This window comes from Rhipicephalus microplus, unplaced genomic scaffold (assembly GCF_043290135.1).
Source record: "Rhipicephalus microplus isolate Deutch F79 unplaced genomic scaffold, USDA_Rmic scaffold_14, whole genome shotgun sequence".
NCBI lineage: Eukaryota > Metazoa > Arthropoda > Arachnida > Ixodida > Ixodidae > Rhipicephalus > Rhipicephalus microplus.
Genome location: NW_027464587.1, coordinates 9,316,162 through 9,330,949, shown reverse-complemented (window position 1 = coordinate 9,330,949; position 14,788 = coordinate 9,316,162). Strand labels below are relative to the sequence as shown.

Genomic DNA, 14,788 nt, shown 5'->3' with positions numbered 1-14,788 from the left:
CAAAGTGACTGAGAATGAACTTAGGATCACTCAACTAGAACAGTACTCTAGAAATAGGAACATTGAGATTAAGGGTGTTCCCATGACACAAAACGAAAACCTGAAAAGCGTACTTGCAGCTATTGGAAATTCAGTAAATGAACCTGTTTCCGAAAGTGACATTGAGGCTTGCCACCGTGTACCAACACGGGACGCTTCACGACAAAATATTGTAGTGCAGTTTCATAGCCGCTCAAAACGAAATGCCTTGCTTGAAAAAACACGACAGAAACGTTTGACCACGGCCGACATCGGACACCAGGAACGCCATCCTATCTTCATAAACGAGCACCTGTGTCCCGCATTGAAAGTGCTTCTCGGAAAAACAATTTGCAAGAAAAATGACAAAAACTGGCGTTTCTGCTGGACGAAAGAGGGCAAAATCTTTGCAAGGAAAAATGAGTCGTCACGTGTCCTACGCGTCACGAAGCTCAGCGACCTTGATAAGATAGAGTAAGTCGAGTACGTACATACCGTTTCCGATATGAAATATGGAAAACCGAGTTTTGTCGGTCTCGGAAATTTGCAGGTTGTCACAAAACAAATATTCATTTTCTGCACTGCATATTAACACACAGTCTGCTAGAAATAAAGAGGAAGAAATACAATGTTTGTTATCGCGCATGGATTTTCAGTTCGAGATCGTGATGTTTACCGAGACATGGTATCGCGATGCTACAGAAGTGATCAAAATTCCAGGATATACTTCTTTCTTCGTAAACCGCAGCTTTAAAAAAGGAGGCGGGGTCATGATGTTAGTGAAAAATGGCATGAATTGTGTTATTGTGGAAGAATTTTCAAGAGCCACTGCTGATTTTGAGGTTCTCACTGTCAAAAATGGTGCTAAAGTGTACAGCGTTATGTACCGTCCACCTCATGCGAGTGTGTCAAATTTCTTCACATTTTTAGATAGTTACCTTAGTTATTTTAATGATGATGCCAGCACTGTCATTCTAGGAGGTGACATAAACATAGACTGCTTGCAACAATCAACAAGTCATGATGAACTTTCTAGGATCTTGGACGCGAACAGTTATATTAATGCAATCAGTCTACCTACACGAATACAACCAACTTCTTCGACACTACTAGACGTCTTTATTACAAATATTTCACCCGAGCATCTTAGTTCTGGCGTCATCAGTTCTTCTGTGAGCGACCACCTACCCATTTATCTACTATCGGCGCAAACAAAACCCTCCACTGCGTCACGACACCCGTCCACTAAATCTTACAGACAGATAAACTCTTTCACGCTGAATAACTTTCGCTCTCATTTGCGTGTAACAGATTGGGGCAAAGTATTAGAAGTTGATGAACCCGAGACAGCGTACAATGAGTTCATAAATGTTTTTAAGGCAGCGTATGAACAATGTTTTCCACGTAAATTAGCGAAACGAGCTCGGAAAGCCCGTAAGCCATGGGTCACCGGGGAACACCTCAAGAGCATGAAAGAAAAAGACAAACTGTATCAGATCTTTATGAAAACAAGAGCTTTAACAGATTTACACGCTTTTAAGCGCTTCAGGAACCAACTGAACAAACAGCTCCGAGAAGCGAAACAAATTTACTTAAGCAATCTTTTCACCCCAGAAGTCCTTAAAAAGCCACACCTTATGTGGAAACGATTGAACACTGTGCTACACGGTGACCCCCAAGAACAATCCACTTTATCAATTAATAGTAACGGCGAAGAATTAACGAATGCACGCTTGGCGAATTCCTTCAACGACTTTTTCACATCACTTGTGAATAGTAAGCACGATCCGAATTGCATTCAATATTTAACAGCACCGATACAGAAAAGCGCATTCTTGTGTCCGACTACTGTGCATGAAATTATAACATCTGTTTTGTCACTAAAAAACAGTATGTGTACGGATGTTCATGACTTCCAAATCAGACCTATAAAATTTGTAATCGATATTATCGCACCAATTCTGGAACATGTTATTAACCTCATGTTTTCTGTTGGCACATTTCCCAAACAACTACAGATGTCAAAGGTAACTGTAATATTCAAGGGTGGTGACATCAATAATTTCTCCAATTACAGGCCAATTTCAATTATTCCAGTCTTTTCTAAATGCATTGAGAAATTGATATATAAACGCATGTCCAGTTTTTCAACGAAGCATAGCATTATTACGCCTTGCCAGTTTGGCTTCCGGAAGGGATGCTCCACTGAGATGGCTCTATTACGCCAAAAGGAGCTTATCTTACAATCTTTCGAAGATCATCTCTGTACACTAGGCATATTCATTGACTACTCAAAAGCATTTGACTCAATTAACCACGATTCCTTGTTTGAGAAACTGCAGCATTATGGCTTTAGAGGCACTTTCTTAAAACTTATAATTTCTTACTTTAAACATCGCCACCAGCAAGTCACTATTAATGGTTTTGTATCCGAATTCAAACCAATTAAGGCTGGTGTACCTCAGGGTAGCATTTTGGGCCCATTGCTCTTTAATTTATATGTGAATGATATAGTAAATATTTGTGCTAATACTAAATTTATCATTTACGCAGATGATACAAGTGTTTTTATTACAGGACGTGACCCTTCAAACCTCATTGAAAAAGGCAACGTCGTCCTAAATAAAATTCACACTTGGAGTATCGCCAACTCTTTGAACCTAAACGCGGCTAAAACGAAAGCTGTTATATTTCGGCCTCAAAACAAAACACTGGGCATCACAAACAGTCTAAAGTTAGGTACATCAACTATAGAATTATCACGCGTTGCTAAAAGCCTGGGAGTCATTTTTGAAGAGCATATGACGTGGACAGATCAAGTGAATGCCACCTTAAATAAACTTTCAAAAACTGTAGGTATATTGTCAAAGTTTCGTTACGTCCTGCCTCAAAACATAAAATTGTTAATTTATAAATCACTATTTTTGTCTAACTTATCTTATTGTCACTTAGTCTGGGGCACGACCACCAAAACCAACGTTCAGAAATTACACAAACTTCAAAAGAAAGCCATTCGTAACATCGTTAGTGCCGCATACGATGCCCACACGGAACCGATTTTCAAGGCTCTGCACTTATTCCCAGTACATGAGCTATATCACACAATTTTAAACAATCGCTATAAGTCGGCTATAAAAAATAACGACACATTTTTCACAGAATTGTCGGCGCTAACTCGCGCTGAACATGTGCGAATTTTGAGGACTCGTGAAGTCTGGAGATTACCAAGACCACGAACCAATTACGCAACACAGATGTTGAAATATCAGCTACCGCTACTACTTAACATATCCGAAAAACATAAGTAACACTTCCGCGTACTCAATTCGCATGTGTATGATGATAAAATGTACCTGTGAATCTCTCTCTCCCCCTTCATTTTGAACGAGTGCATCTCTGTATACTGTACCAGTGCCTTTTCTCGTATACCAGTGCCTTTTCTCTGTATACTGTACCAGTGCCTTTTCTCTTTATTGTGTACATTTTTCAGTTCCACTAGCTCGCTTATGTTGTTGCAATGAAGATAACTGTTATGTGCCCGTTTTTGCCTTTGTACGTCACGATTGTACGCCACTCTGTACGCCACGTTTGCCAAGCCCGGGGGTACGGACCCTGTCAAGCCTTATCTATGGCTTTTTGTCCGTACCCACCAAGCTCCACTGAATGTCTTTGAAGCTGAAATAAATCATGATTGATTGATTGATTGTTTAGTTTTGAACAGTACGAAGCTGCACACCATTGCGATTGTCGCCCAAGCCAAGGCATTCGATGCTTGTCTCGTGTGCGGGAGGACTCGCTCGCTGAATTCTATGCCGACCGGTTGTGCCCTCACGATCTCCGACGACAGTGCATCTCTGACCGGCTAGGTTGGTCCTACGCCACCTCCTGACAGCGGCCCCCGACGATGACAACGACAGCGTAGCTTTGACCGACTGGATTAGCCCTATGCCATCTCTTGTCACCGACAAGAGCTCTCGCCAGTGGTGCCCCGTCCTCGGACTCCTGCGACCGTCTCCATCTTTTCTATCTTCTCCTCACTTCCGTTCGCTGTCCCTGCGTCTCGCTCTTTTCTTTCTCTCTCTCTATCTCCTTACCTTTTGATCTTATCCTTTTAATCCCTTCTCTACCCCCATCCCTTGTGAGCTACTGTAGAGGTGTCCTCCCCCTGAGAGACAGTTACAGGGCTCACTTTTCTCTTCTTTTCACTTAAAATCACCCCCCCCCCCCAGTCAAAAAGAAGGGGCAGCAAAAGTGATGATGATGATAGATAGTATTTATTGGCACAAAGGCCATGTGATGGCCAAAGATTGCAATGAACAATGATGAGGGAAAAGTAATGGGGCGTTATTCAAGTAATATGGTCAGAATATGAACAATGATAGTGTTGTGCGGTTGTAAAGGGGCCTGAAATTCCACGCCCTGAGGAGGGTTAAAACTAAAAAACACTAAAATCCTAATCGTGACATGAAACGCATCGAGGTGGAATAAATGACAATGTTGGTGGAGAGGGCTGTCGCAGCCACAAACTCTGTACAGAGGTTGAGCTACGAATCACCTCGAAATATGGGGTGAAATCTATGGACATCTTTTAGAAAACGAAAAAAGTGACTGACGTTCAGAAAGGGCATCCCTACTGATGAGCATGAGAGGATGCAGTGGTAGCAGCTGTCAGTAGGGCAACAAAAAAGTGTTTTTTCCTCAAATCTAAATCACTAAAGTGAACTAGAATGCGGAGTACCATTAGTGGATCTACACACCTCTCACAGATGGGCTGGTCATCACCAGACAAAAGGTATGAATGTGTAGAGTGTGTGTGTCCTATCTGCAGTCTTGTAAGTGTAACTTTTGTGTAGCGTGATCTGGACACTGGTGGCCAATTTCCGAGCATCAGTTTAATAACAAGTACTTTGTTGTCTGTTTACCTATCCCATAGGTGCTGCCAGCATGTCCTGAGCTCCCGTCATGAGAAAGGTTTCATGTAAAGTGAAGGGAGACCATGGGTGTATTGGCAGGTGCGTGATCGTGCGCAGCAGCTAGCTGGTCTGCTGCCACGTTTCCAGCGATCTCACAGTGCCCTGGCACCCAGCACACAACAACATGTTGTTTGAGAGCGTAGATACTGCATAAAAGATGATAAAGCAACACAAGTACAGAATTTTTGTTTCTTGAGCGTTTCCGGAGCTGTCACACTCAGTCACTAGCAAATCTGTGTACACAACCGCGCGTTGCAGTTGCAATTCCTTGATATGCCTGACAGCCACAGACACCGCATGGGCTTCTGCGGTGAGAATGCTTGTTTATGGGTGCAGTATACCAGAATTTGAAAAAGATGGGCCAGCAGCTGCATAGGACACGCCAGTGTGAGACTTGGACGCATCTGTGAAGAATCCTGGCCCATTATACATGTGTTGGCGTTCGAGGAAGTGCGTGCGTATATGTGAAGTAGGTGCGTGTTTAATGACCTCCACGAAAGATAGATTGCAGTCTATAACCTGCCATTGCCACGGTGGCAAAAGTGGCACACCTGTTTCCTCAGCGAGGCTCCTCACACAAAATGAGTAGGGCTCTCTCAGCAAAGGACGGTTGTGGAACAAGGTAGAACTGGACATGTCATTATTTGTGGTGAGTAGTATTGAAAATTGGGCAAGTTGGTAACGATTCATTTTTTAAGGTAGCAGCGTGAAAAACAAACACTGAAAAGTAGGAAGACACTGGACAAGTGCTGATTTTCAGCTAAAAAAGTTTAATGAATGAACATGGTTTATATACAGTTATTTGCGCAAGCTCTTGCAGGGTGAGAAAACTGAAACTAAATAAACTAAAACGACTGCTATAGACACGAGGCAACTTGCCCTCACAACGTGAGTGGCAATAATCTAAAAATGATAATTCTTTATCAAGGAGAGCGATTGATGGTTCGCTGACGCAGTTTTTGCCTGCCTTTTGAATTCTGTAGACTTCAAAAATTTCCCTTGAAAGCTGGTCGCCGTCGCGGAAAATAACCTTCGTTCTCGAAAAGTTTGGGGTGCATCCACAGTCCCGGCAGTGGATGGCCAAGTGTGTCGAAGGTGCAATACTCGGAAAAGAATTTTGGTGCTCCTTTAGACTAGAGTCGACACATCGCCCCGTCTGGCCAATATAAGCGCATCTGCACGGGAAGAGTACGCTGTACACAACTCTAACTGCACACTCTACAAACATATTTTTGTGATCAATGGAGCATGCATTCCTTCTCAACAGAGCGTTTTAATGCGTTTCCACACCACCCCGCGATAACTACTTCAATGTCATGGCGTGCACCCACCTTTTTAAGCCAATGTGATAGTTGGTGAACGTAAGGCAACACGACAAATTTTTCTTCTTTTCCTTTACTTTGGATGATGTTGTATTACCTTTGAGGTCACTCTCAAAACTACGCATAAGCTTATCGCAACCAGCCAAACGACTCTTTCCGCATAATTAGCTTCCTTTAGTCTCAGTGTTTGCGATTGTACGCTCGCGGCAATTTTGTGATCACATGATTTGGTTAACGCAGACTTTAACGAGGAAGAGGCGATGCTGTTTTTTACGATTTTCGAATGTCAAAACCAAAGGAAAGCAAGGGCTTGGAACAACGAGGGTGGTATTGCCAGAACATGCTTGTCAAGGAATGATAAGCTTAGGTCTAAGAATTGCAATGCACCTTGCGACGGCATTTCACATGTAAAATCTAAACCTAGAGCGTTCTCACTCAAAAGTTTCAGTATGTTAATGGCATTGTTCGTGAAGTTGCTCCTATCAACAAAAATGACATAGTCGTCTACATACCTGCAAACCTTTTTCGCAAGCTTATCCAAGTTAACTTCAATAGCCCTGTCAACCTTGGCCAAGAAGATATTGCTGAGAACCGGAGCCACTTTTGACCCAATGCACACCCCTGATTTCTGTACATAGACGCCTCCTTCTCACCCTAGAAAGTGGACTTAAGTTAGAACGCCAGAAGCACAGGGAAAGCTTCCACCGAAATGCCGCTTTGGTTTCTGAAACATTGCTCATCATTGTCATTCACTATACACTCGTTCACACTTTCGAGTAACTGGTTACTTCATGAACAACGCCTTTAACGTTCTGAAAGTTTTTAGGGAGAATGCTCCAGGTTTAGATCTTACATGTGAAATGCCGTTGCAAGGTGTGTTGCAATTCTTAGACCTAAGCTTATCATTCCATGACAAGCAAGTTTGCTGGCAATATCACCCTCCTAGTTTTAAACCCTTGCTTTGCTTTGGTTCTGGACATTCGAAAATCATAAACGGTATCGCCTTTTCCACATTGAAGTCTGCGTTAACCAAATCATGTAATCACAAGACACAAGATTGTCACGAGCGTACAATCACAAACACTGAGAATAAAATTGATTGATTGATATGTGGGGTTTAACGTCCCAAAACCACCATTAGATTATGAGAGACGCCGTAGTGCAAGGCTCCGGAAATTTAGACCACCTGGGGTTCTTTAACATGCACCCAAATCTGAGCACACCGGCCTACAATATTTCCACCTCCATCGGAAACGTAGCCGCCGCAGCCGGGATTTGAAACCGCGACCTGCGATCAGCAGCCGAGTACCTTAGCCACTAGACCACCGCGCCGGGGCGGCACTGAGACTAAACGAAGCTAATTATCTAGAAAGTGTCATTTGGCAAGCATTGCGATAAGCTTATGCGTAGTTTGAAGAGTGACCTCAAAGGTAGTAAGACACTAAGTTCGGCCAGTTGGTTAGGATCCATCGCGAATTTATTTACAGCGCAACACCAGAAAAACACAGGACAGAGAAGGAGCAAAAGAGAAAGAAAAGACAGTGATGACTCAAAACTGTTGTTTATTGAAAAAAATGGGATGAAGTGAATATATATAGGTACTGGCAGCCTACATCACGACATGCGCAGAATCATTTCTTGGAACTTTTGTCATTTTACCTAGAGAGTACCTTTGTGTCATGATGAGGGGATCTTAGTGTACGAAAGTCTGGTGTCTGCATAGGGTCGTACGTGGCTCCTATCATTAGTGACATTGTTTTAGGCTACATTGACAGGCAGCTGGAGGGTCACCTTAGTAAGTGCTGGAGTGCCGTTTTTCGTTGTCGAGGATTTCGTTGTTTTTTCCCACCATGACATTCACCATAAGGACATTGAACACATTCTCAAGTTATTCAGTCAGCATGATATAGGTCTCACCTTCACTCACGAAGTCTGTAAGAATTCTGAGCTACAGTTTCTGGACCTAAAGCTAACCTTTGGTAAAAATCATTTGTGTTGGAAATATGACCCAAGATCAGTGAAACCTATCTTAAACTACAAGTCTAGCCATTCTAAGATTGTGAAGAGAGCGATTGCAAAGACAATCTTAAATGCGTCGCTCAAGAAATCCTGTGTGCACGCGTCGAATACAGCTTTTCATAACCAGGTAAAACGCTTAGTAGATGCTGGGTATCCTGACAAGGTGATTTCGTCTGTGTGTGAGTTGATGGTTCGGAGCGTTAAGCTCGTGAAACACAGAGGAGCTCAAGCAAAATGTGATGAAAAAAGAAAAAGAGCAGTTTTTTCTTATGTACAAAAATTGCCGTATGGGCTGAAAAAGGTAGGTTCAAGGTATGGCGTCAACGTTCTTTTTTTTTTTGCCGAACATAAGACAGGTCGCATTCGCCCGTTGGTTAATAATGCGCTGAGGAACAAACAAGCCAAAGAGAGATGCACTGTGAATCATAAGAACAAGTACATCACATGCATAAAAAAAGCTGTGTATTTAACTTCATTATCGTGTGGTAGGGAGTAAGTGGGGCAAACGAAACGATGTGTGAAAGTTCGTTTAAGGGAGCATGAGTTATCTCCTCAAGGGATCGCGCGACTTCATCTACCACAACAATGCAGGTCGTGCGGTTGTCGTCCCATTTTTGAGAGAACCACCATCATCTTCAAGCATCCTCACCAACTAACAAGAGAAATTTCTGAGGCATATCATATAAATATTAGACATAGCAAGTGCATTAGTGAACCATCAGTCACACTGCATAAAACAGAATTAAGTTATGTAGGCCAATCTTGATAACTAACAACCAACCAAAAAAATCGCTGAGGCATATCATATAAAGATTAGGGGTAGCATGTGCATTAGGGAACCATCTGTCACACTGCATAAAAAGAATTAAATTATTTAGGCCAATCTTGACTATTGCCATGAGTGTGACAACGCTACATCGGTGCACTTCTTGTTCTGCGCATGTCGTGATGTAGGCTACTAATACCTGTATATTGTCACAGGGTCGTGACGTCGACAAAAAAACCGACAGTAGGATGAAGGTTAAACTGTTTATTTGGGCGAACATGTGCCCGGTAAACGGAAAGTATGACTACAGTACCAGTGTTGGACTGATAGCGGTGAATGGAGCGTCGGCCGTCGATCAACTACTGACAAGCGGCGAAGTGCATCGGCATTTATACTCTTGTCATCGAATGTTCTAGCGTTATCACTGGCGGTGATAACGTAGGTTCTAGAATAATCTGTACAGCTTGCGGAGTGGGCATGAGCTTATCGAAATGATCTACTATGATCCTGAAGCTTCTCGAAAACTGCAGGCACGGTTTGCGAAGAATCGTGTAATGTAATGGGGCGATAACAAAACTTGAGAAATGAAACGTGGCATTGCCCCCCTCTGAAAAAGGCATCGTCCCGATGCTTTAACTAGAGATGAAGGTACAACAATAATGCAAGAAAGTACAATGAATTATTTACGATACATCATTAGGAAAAAAAAACACTGTTCCAGTTTGTTTACATGCATGAAGTGGCTTGAAGCGCGTGACGTGGACGACTTAGGTCGCGATCGGCGTCGTTGACAGTTCGTGATGCCGTCGGGGACAACCTCGTAATCAAGTGGGCCGAGACGTCGAACCACCCTGTACGGTCCGAAGTACCGTCGCAGAAGCTTTTCACTGAGCCCACGTCGGCGTATCGGCGTCCACACCCAAACACGTTCACCGGGCTGGTATTCCACGAAGCGTCGTCGAAGATTGTAACGGCGCCTGTTGGTCGTCTGTTAATTCTTGATACGGAGACGCGCGAGTTGTCGGGCTTCTTCGGCGCGTTGAAGGCACTCACTCACATAGAGGTTTTCTTCGTCGGTGACGTTGGGTAACATGGCATCGAGCGTGGTTGCTAGGCTCCTTCCGTAGACCAATTTGTATGGAGATATCTGCGTCGTCTTCTGCACCGCCGTGTTGTATGCGAAGGTCACGTACGGAAGAATGGCGTCCCACATCTTGTGTTCGACATCGACGTATATTGCCATTATGTCGGCCATCGTCTTGTTTAGCCGCTGGGCGGGGCCGTTGGTCTGTGGGTGGTACGCTGTCGTCCAGCGGTGATTTGTCTGGCTGTATGCCAAGATCGCTTGACTTAGGTCAGCAGTAAATGCCATTCTTCTGTTAGTGATGAGCACCTCCGGGGTGCCGTGACGTAGGACGACATTTTCGACGAAGAACTTAGCTACCTCGGATGCACTGCCTTTGGGCAGGGCTTTTGTCTTGGCGTAGCGGGTGAGGTAGTCGGTAGCTACCACGATCCACTAGTTTCCGAAAAGTGACGTCGGGAACGGCCCCAGTAGGTCCATACCAATCTGTTGGAATGGTCGGCGGGGTGGTTCAATTGGCTGCAGAAGTCCCGCTGGCCTTGTCGGCTGTGTCTTGCATCGCTGACAATCCGGGCATGTCCTCACATAACGAGTGACGTCGGTGGTAAGACGTGGCCAGTAGTACCTTCCTTGTATCCTCGCGAGCGTGCGAGAAACATTAAGGTGCCCTGCCATCGGATCGTTGTGCAGGGCCTGCAGGAGTTCTGGTTGCAGAGCTGAAGGCACCACAAGGAGGTACTTGGCTCGAAGCAGTGAAATGTTTTTCTTTTGAAGCAGACCGTTTCGTAGGAAGAACGACGCAAGTGCGCGCTTAAATACCTTAAGGACTTCGGCGGTCCTGCCTTCGAGGTATTCTATTAGGGCCTTAAGTTCCGGGCCAGCCCGCTGTCGTTCAGCGAAGTCATTGGCAGTTATCGTTCCCCAGAAGTAGTCGTCATCCGGTTCGTCAGGCGGTGGTTGGTCGACAGGCGCACGAGAGAGACAGTGGGTGTCGAAGTGTTTCTTGTTAGACTTGTAAATGACGGTAATGTCATATTCTTGAAGTCTCAGGCTCCATCGTGTGAGGCGACCTGAAGGGTCCTTCAAGATAGCTAGCCAACAAAAGGCGTGGTGGTCGCTCACAACTTCGAAGGGCCCGCCGTAGAAGTAGGGGCCCTTCGACGTAGCCCAGATGATTTCGACGTAGCCCAGATGATGGCGAGGCACTCCTTTTCGGTTGTGGAATAATTGGCTTCTGCTTTGGACAGCGATCGGCTAGCGTAAATAATAACCCTTTCAAATCCATCAGCCCTCTGCACAAGAACGGCGCCGAGACCTACGCTGCTTGCGTCAGTGTGTATTTCGGTTTCGGCGAATTCGTAGAAATGGGCAAGTAACGGAGGCGTCTGGAGGTGATGTTTAAGCTCCTGGAAAGAATGTTCCTGCGGCGTTTCCCACTTGAACTCCACGTCGGCCTTGGTAAGGTTAGTGAGCAAATCGGCAATGCAGGCGAAGTTTTTCACGAATCGCCTATAATAGGTGCACACGCCCAGAAATCGGTGCACTGCCTTCTTGTCAGTGGGCGGCGGGAAGTCGGCGATGGCGGCCTTTTTCCGTAAATCGGGACGAACTCCAGACTTGCTAATCACGTTACCCAGGAATAAGAGCTCCTCATACACAAATCTGCACTTTTCTGGCTTCAGTGTGAGTCCAAATATCTTGATGGCTTGAAGTACAGCTTCAAGGCACCAAAGATGCTCGTCAAAACTCTAGGAAAACACGACGACGACGTCCAAGTACACAAGGCAAGCCTGCCACTTCAATCCTGCCAGTACTGTATCCATAACGCGTTGAAAAGTTGCAGGCGCTGAGCAAAGACCGAAGGGCATCACTTTAAACCCGAAGAGGCCGCCCGGTGTTATAAATGCCGTCTTTTCTCAATCTCTTTCGTCGACTTCGATTTGCCAATAGCCAGTCTTGAGATCCATTGATGAAAAATACTTGGCATTATAGAGCCGATCCAGTGCGTCGTCTATTCGTGGGAGAGGATACCCGTCCTTTTTTGTGATTTTGTTCAGGCGGCGATAATCGACGCAGAAACGTAGGGTTCTATCCTTTTTGTTCACTAACACCACGGGGGACGCCCATGAACTCTTGGACAGCTGGATGATGTCGTCCCGTAGCATTTCATCAACTTGTGTCTTTATGGCCTCGTGTTCTTGCGCCGAAACCCTGTACGGACCCTGACGGAGTGGCCTGGCATTTTCCTTGGTTATGATGCGATGTTTCGTGATTGGTGTTTGCCGAATTTTCGAGGACGACAAAAAGCAATCTTCGTAATGCAGGAGCAGGATCTTGAGCTGTTTTTGCTTATGGTTTGGAAGGCTGGGATTGACGTTGAAAGCTGAGAGAGGGGCTTGGTTTTTCTGAGCAGGTTCTGCAGAATCCGCGAAGGCGAAAGCACTGGTGGCTTCGCAATTTCTTCGATGTATGCGACCGTCGTCCGCTTGTTTACGTGTATGTATTCATTGCTGAAATTCGTGAGCATAACCATTGCTTTGCCTACCTGCAGCTCTGCAATTCCTCTTGAAACGCAAATATTGCAGGTGACCAACAGATGCTGACTGCCTTCAATGATGCCTTCCAAGTAGGGTGATTTAGGAGCGCCGACTGAAGTAATGACGCTGGAGCGAGGCGGAATGATGACTTGTTCTTCCAGCACATTAAAGGCATGGTTTCCGGACGGTGTGCACGGCGGTAGTGCTTTTTTTGTCGATAACGTTATCGACTTTGTTCTTAGGTTGATGACAGCACCATGGGGGCATAAGAAGTCCATGCCAAGGATGACATCTCTCGAGCAACGCTGTAGGACTACGAAGTCTGGAGGATAAATAGGGCCGTTAATGGTGACTCTCGCTGTGCAGATTCCTGCAGGCGTTACGAGATGACCTCCAGCAGTGCCGATTTCGGGGCCTTCCCAAGCTGTCCTCTCTTCAACTTCGCGGCGAACGGCCCACTGATGACGGAATAGTCGGCTCCAGTATCGACGAGAGAGGTCACACTGTGGCCGTCGATAAAAACGTCGAGGTCGTTAGTTCGCCATCTCTCGTTACAGTTAGGGCGTTGCGTCGAATCACGGCTGCGCCGGCTTGTTCCGCTGCTTCTATGTTGCGTCGTCAGGTCACCCTTGGTAAATGAGGTTTCGCCGTCAGGACTTTGCCTGGTTGGTGTCGTGTTCGGAAAGCTCTGTCGCAGCGTCGGCGTCGAATCTTCGGTAGTTTGTCGCACACCACTCGCACCTCCGTCGGTTGCTGCCCTTAGTTTTCCAAATACGGGCTAGGAGACCGACCCCGCATTGGGCCAGAGTACTGCTGGTGGTGCGGTGACATGCGGCGGCTGGGCGACGGCGAACGGAAAGGACTTCGTGGTGTACACTGAGTTCCTGTCAGGTAGTCGGCGATGTCACGTGGCCGTTCTCCTGGCTGCGGACGTGGTGCATTGACGGCAAAGCCACGCAGTCCCATCTGTCGGTACTGGCAACAGCGGTAAGTGTGCCCAGCCTAGCCGCAGTGGTAGCACAGTGGGCGGTGGCCAGGGGTGCGCCAGACGTCAGTCTTCCTTGAAGCGTAGCGCTGGCCGGCCGGAGGGCGATATGGCATCGGCAGTGGTCCGTTGGCGAACGGTAGGACATCGGTGGTGGTGGTGGCGGCGGTGGCGTCTGGCAACGGAAGTGCGATCGGGTGGCGTTTCAGCATGAACGGGGAGGAGCGTTGTGGCGCACTGCAGCAGCGTAGCTCATAGCTTCTCACTCGGGCAGCGGTGCTTGGGGAATTCGAAGCGATTGCCGAACTTCTTCTCGCACAATGTCGGCGATCGAATTCACTTCAGGCTGTGCCCAAGGCAACACCTTGCGCAGCACTTCCCGCACGATCGCTCGGATCGTTTCACGCAGGGCTTCGGAGTCGATGGCTTGAGCGGCAGCGCAATCTGGAGTCAAGCGACGATTATACTGTCTGGTGCGCAAGTCCAGGGTCTTTTCGATAGTGTTCGCTTCGGCTGCAAATTCTTGGACGGTGTTCGGTAGATTTCTGATCAGTCACGGGAAGAGCTCCTGTTTGACCCCTCGCTTAGGAAACCAACTTTCTTCTCTCGATATTTCTTCTCCTAAAGCATGTCTGGGTCAGCATGTCGGAATAAGCAGGTCACTTCTGTGAAAATGCCAACATTTTCATTTGGTAGCTGAACCCGGTTCTTTAGTAAAGCGGCCCTCTCTTTGCAAGCGATGCTCGCGAACCTTTGCAGGAATGCGCCGCCGAAGACCTCCCACGTTTGAGGCGCGGATTCCCGATTTTCAAGCCATGTCCCTGCGGTGTCTTCCAGGTAAAAGTACACACGACGGAGCTTTTCTTCATTGTCCCAGTGGTTGAGGGCGGCCACGCGGTCGTATGTTTCTAGCCAGGTCTCCAGGTCTTCGAACGACGACCCATGGAAAGTTTGGGGTTCCCTGGGTTGATGCATGACGATCGCGGGCTGGGACGCTGCGGTTGTCAATGTCGCTGCAGTCAAGGTCTTCCGCGCCTTGTCTTGTAGGGGCCCGTACTCCGGTGGTAGCACCTTGCTGTCGGCG

The 14,788-nt window shown here is 46.4% G+C and overlaps 1 protein-coding gene and 1 long non-coding RNA gene across 8 annotated transcripts in view; one reads left to right on the top strand and one right to left on the bottom strand.

The window, feature by feature from the left end:
• LOC142784459 (uncharacterized) overlaps positions 1-5,165 on the top strand; it is a 45,914-nt gene extending 40,749 nt beyond the window's left edge. For both annotated transcript variants that reach the window (XR_012888639.1, XR_012888640.1), the window contains one exon: positions 4,952-5,165. This is a non-coding gene — a long non-coding RNA (uncharacterized LOC142784459). The remainder of the gene's footprint in view (positions 1-4,951) is intronic.
• Positions 1-14,788, bottom strand: part of LOC119180921 (E3 ubiquitin-protein ligase RNF170) — a 139,232-nt gene that overhangs the window by 30,100 nt on the left and 94,344 nt on the right. The gene's annotated exons all lie outside the window — the stretch shown is intronic.